At 48.2% G+C, this 5,048-nt stretch overlaps 1 long non-coding RNA gene across 5 annotated transcripts; it reads right to left on the bottom strand.

Annotated features, from left to right (window-relative positions):
- Positions 1-1,015: 1,015 nt before the first annotated feature.
- LOC146752474 (uncharacterized) lies at positions 1,016-4,768 on the bottom strand. Of its 5 annotated transcripts, XR_014940615.1 has the most exons (5): positions 4,353-4,427; positions 3,032-3,071; positions 2,653-2,799; positions 2,256-2,365; positions 1,016-1,952 (listed from the first exon to the last, which is right to left on the bottom strand). It is a non-coding gene; the product is annotated as an uncharacterized LOC146752474 (long non-coding RNA). The 5 variants fall into 5 exon arrangements; XR_014940617.1 differs by lacking the exons at positions 3,032-3,071; positions 4,353-4,427 and adding an exon at positions 4,644-4,768; XR_014940616.1 differs by lacking the exon at positions 3,032-3,071 and having other exon boundaries at positions 4,353-4,435.
- Between the last annotated feature and the right edge of the window lie 280 nt (positions 4,769-5,048).

Below are 5,048 nucleotides of genomic sequence, written 5' to 3' on the forward strand. Positions count from 1 at the left end.
GGGAAAAGCAAGACTAAGAAGGAAAAGCAGGAGTGAAAGGGGAAAGCAGCAGTGAAAGGGAAAAGCAAGACTAAAAGGGAAAAGCAGCATTGAAAGGGAAAAGCGAGACTAAAAGGGAAAAGCAGCAGAGAAAGGGAAAAGCAGCAGTGAAAGGGAAGAGCAGCAGTGAAAGGGAAGAGCAGCAGGAAAAAGGAAAAGCAGCAGGGAAAAGGAAAAGCAGCAGGGAAGGGGAAAAGCAGCAGGGAAGGGGAAAAGCAGCAGGGAAGGGGAAAAGCAGCAGTGAAAGGGAAAAGCAGCAATGGAAGGAAAAAGCAAGACTAAAAGGGAAAAGCAAGACTAAAAGGGAAAGGCGAGACTAAAAGGGAAAAGCAGCAATGGAAGGGAAAATCAGCAGTGAAAGGGAAGAGCAGCCCTGAATGGGAAAAGCGGTAGTGAAACGGAAAAGCAGCAGGGAAACGGAAAAGCAGCATGAAAGGGAAAAGGAAGACTAAAAGGGAAAAGCAAGATTAAAAGTGAAAAGGAAGACTAAAAGGGAAAAACAAGATTAAAAGTGAAAAGGAAGACCAAAAGGGAAAATCAGCAAGGAAAGGGAAAAGCAGCAGTGAAAAGGAAAAAGAGCAGTGAAAGGGAAAAGCAAGACTGAAAGGGAAAAGCAGCAGTGAAAGGGAAAAGCAGCGGTGAAAGGGAAAATCAGCAGTGAAAGGGAAAATCAGCAGTGAAAGGGAAGAGCAGCAGTGAACGAGAAGAGCAGCAGTGAACGGGAAGAGCAGCAGTTACAGGGAAAAGCAGCATGAAAGGGAAAAGGAAGACTAAAAGGTTAAAGCAAGATTAAAAGTGAAAAGGAAGACTAAAAGGGAAAATCAGCAAGGAAAGGGAAAAGCGGCAGTGAAAGGGAAAAGCAGCAGTGAAAAGGAAAAGCAGCGGTGAAAACGAAAAGCAGCAGTGAAAGGGAAAAGCAAGACTAAAAGGGAAAAGCAGCATTGAAAGGGAAAAGCAAGACTAAAAGGCGAAAGCGAGACTAAAAGGGAAAAGCAGCAGTGAAAGGGAAGAGCAGCAGGAAAAAGGAAAAGCAGCATGAAAGGGAAAAGGAAAAGCAGCAGGGAAAAGGAAAAGCAGCAGGGAAAGGGAAAAGCAGCAGTGAAAGGGAAAAGCAGCAGTGAAAGGGAAAAGCAGCAGGGAAAGGGAAAAGCAGCAGGGAAGGGAAAAGGAGCAGGGAAAGGGAAAAGCAGCAGGGAAAGGGAAAAGCAGCAGGGAAAGGGAAAAGCAGCAGGGAAAGGGAAATGCAGCAATGGAAGGAAAAAGCAAGACTAAAAGGGAAAGGCAAGACTAAAAGGGAAAGGCAAGACTAAGGGAAAAGCAAGACTAAAAGGGAAAAGCAGCAGTGAAAGGGAAAAGCGGCAGTGAAAGGGAAAAGGAGCACAGAAAAGCAGCACTGAAAGGGAAAAGGAACAAGAAAATGCAGCACTGAAAGGGAGAAGGAGCCGTGAAAGTGAGAAGCAGAACTGATAAAGAAAATGAGCCCTGAAATGGAAAAGGAGCCGTGAGAGGGAAAAGGAGAACTGATAAAGAAAAGCAGCCCTGAAAGGGAAAAGCAGCCTTGAAAGGGAAAAGGAGCCCCGAAAGGGAAAGGAACAGCATAAAGTAACACTGATAGGGAAAAGGAGTACATAAAGGGCAAAGGCAATACTGAAAGAGAAAAGGAGCCCTGAAAGGGAAAAGCATCAAAGCAAGGGAAAAGAAGCACTGAAAGGTAAAAGGAACAAGCACAGGGAGCAGGCAGGTAGGCACAGCAATCAAAATTATATCATTCATGACATAAGAAACTCACTTTTGCCTGGTGGCAACGACAGTCCATTCCCATCCTGTCCCTCCATGTAATGAACATTGCATTTGGCCTTCTAACAGCCTCCTGGATGAATCCACCAAAAGCAAGGAAGCACCCTGCCCTTACTCTGAAGAGAGAAAGAAAGCAAGGTTCATGGAAACAGGCACACAAGGCTCGCAACAAGACACGGTGCTCCAGATCATGACAGAGATAGGGCTACCACAGTGCCAGAACATGATTTACCACTAAAGGAAACATCTGGGGGCACATTCACAACTTCAGCACAAGCTGTAACGGCTCAGCATGTTTAGCTTTATCGTTCAGCTGGAGAACGAGATACTCCGAAGTATCAGTCAGCAAGCACTCGGATGAGCCTGCCCTCTGGTTTTAACGATGACAGACATCATTACTGCCACCTCTGACACCTTACCAGGAGATGCTTCCATTTATTAGCTTGGTTTTGATTCCTTCCATCAGCAGCTGCTCCTAAACTGACCTCCATTCATACAGTGATACCATCAACTTCCAGCACGAGCTGACCTGCAAGACAGAGAAGAGAAAGAAGGATGGCAACAAACACTGACATAGCACAATCTAATATTCTTGAACAGCCACAAAAGAGACAAAACAGGAGATAAGTGCATCTGCAGCAACACCCCAGTTCATAAAGAAACGCAACTCCAGCCTAGCCTCAGCAGCCCTTATATATTTCTTACACATTTGATTAAGCCAACTGCAGTTTGAACCAGGAGAATTCACAATCTCTTGCAAATGAGCAATACAAAGAAATATAAAAAAAAAAAAAAAAGGAAAACACACAAACACACCTCCCTGACATGACATCTTGCCTCCTGAGCAGGTCACAGTGTCCCTCACTCAGATGTAGAGCAGGGAGGAAGATGAGACCCCATGTGTTCCTTGCTGCGCACTCCCATCTAAAAGGTCCATATGCTCCTTGGGAAGCACAATGCCACCTGAGGAAAAGAGAAAGCAAGAACAGGACATGCAGGCGGCTATCACCCAGCAGAAGGCCAGATCCTTCCATCTGTTATCCGCTCCTCTTTTTAGTCCTAATAGGGCCCCGAGGATACAGAAATAGCAGTGCTTAGCAGAAGGACTCGGAGAAGGACCGGTAGAAACTGTCAGGAGGACAACTGGCATCGTGTGGACACAAACAGGCTGTTGGTGCAAGGAAGGAAACAGCACCTGAGCATTTCACCAGACAGGTTCCATCCTCTCTGTCTTCCTGCAAAGATACAAGGATAAAAACTTCATTTCCTCTGAGCAACAATTGGAAACAAGACCAGAAAATTATTCATTCAAAGGCACTTTTAGGAGATGTATAACAGAGTCCTTCCCAGTTACACGAGCTTACGCTGTGGCCTTTGGAGAAACAAGCTGCCTTTGTGGTCCTGAGGACTCCTTTTTGTCATCTGTTGGGCACAGCTAGAGAGCTTTTCTTGTACAAACCTATGCCCTGTGTACCTTTCTCCATCCCAAAACCTAGAGTTGCGGTGCAGACACTGGAGGCTGACCAGAGCAGTAAAAGAACAGAAGAGGGGAAAAGCAGATACAGGTAAGACACCTAAAAGAAAGGAAAAGAGCAGAAGAGAAGGAAGGATACGGTTAAGAACAAAGGACAGAAGATGGAAAGTGCTATAGAGGATTGGACTGGACATGAGCAGATCAGAGCTACACCAAGGTGTGGCTTCTCCCTGTGTCCCTATCCACCACTGGCAACATCCCCCAATGACAGGGATGATGCTGCTCCAGCAGCTGATGGGGTTGTGGTCTGGGGTTACGTTCTATGCAGAGCCTCCACAACCTGCTACAGACCTCCAGTTCCCTGCCACTTCTTTTTTTTCCAGGTGTCTGCACACAAGGAACAGGTGTTCTCTATGCCCTGCATACTGGTAATTAGTGTGGGCAATTACTGTGTGGGAATTGGGGGAGGGAAATTCAGGGGTGGGATAGTGAGGAGGAATTGGAGGGGGCTGGGAAATTGTTTGGGTGGGATTGTAGAGATCAGATACAACTGCTAGGATGGGGGATATTTGGTTGGAAATACTGTCATTTCTATTACTCATTGCTTTGTATAAGTTATTAAATGCTTTATGTTCCCTCTGCTACATCTCTGCTTGCAGTCATTTGTGCAGTGACAAAGGTCCTCAGCTCTACATGCCCACCTCCAAGGTAGGATGGAGCACCACAGATGGCAGTGTTCCACAGCTGCCACCAGCAGCCCCAGCTCGTCCCTCCACACCTGAGGTGTGAGTGGCTGTGAGAGGAATGTCTCTGTGGAAGTGCAGCTCATTCCTCCCCTCTGATGGGGGCAGAAGGCATCTGCATTTCCCTCATGGCTCTTATTTCCTGTGTTACTGTGGGAAATGAGCTGAGCCACTGTGCCTCCCTACTATGGCAAGCTCTGCAGCTCTGCCACTGTCTTTATACTCAGCTGTTCCTGTGTGTAATGCTCCACACTTGGACCCTGCAGAGCCCAAAGGCCTCCTTGGCTGCTGTTACTCACCTGGACATTGAGGGTGCTGTGTCTCCAGTCTGTACCTGCTTCCAGGTGGCACTTGCAAGACACTGCGAGTCCACCTGGTTGGAACTGCAGTCAACAAACACAAATGTGAAAGAAATAAGAAAGGATTCTTTCATTTCACAGGCTTTCATCTCCATTGAAAGATGTTCTGCTGTGCAGCACAGCTGGGAGCATTTCATATGTGCAAAAAAGGGGGATAGGCCCTGGCTGTGCCGGGCCCCCTTCCGGCCCAGGCCCCAAAGCAGCCCCGACTGTGCTGGGTTCCCCTCTCACCTGGGCCCTGCAGTGGCCTCAGCTGTGCCTGGTCCCCCTCTGCTCTGGGCCCTGAGCTGGCCCCAGCTGTGCCTGGTCCTCCTCCATCCTGGGCCCCAAGGCCCTGCCTCTGCCTGCTCCCCCTCTGCTCTGGGCCCTGAGCTGGCCCTAACTGTGCCAGGCCCCCCTCTGGCACAGGCCCTGCCTCAAGCCCCGCCCCCTGTGGGCAGCAGTGCTAGTGCCTGTTGGTTTTGCTCTCTTCCCTCTTCTTTCCCTGTTCTCTTCACAAATGCTTTCATATCCCCCAGGATGACGGGCACTGACACTGCTGCATTCTTCCTGCACAAACTTTCTGGGCAGCTCAGCTTTTTCTACAGAGCAGCGTGCCTTTGGAAGTGCTTGGAGGATGTAAACTAACAGCAAGAG

Source organism: Coturnix japonica, unplaced genomic scaffold (genome assembly GCF_054131305.1).
Source record: "Coturnix japonica strain WE unplaced genomic scaffold, WE-NBRP24 Scf045, whole genome shotgun sequence".
NCBI classification, from domain to species: domain Eukaryota; kingdom Metazoa; phylum Chordata; class Aves; order Galliformes; family Phasianidae; genus Coturnix; species Coturnix japonica.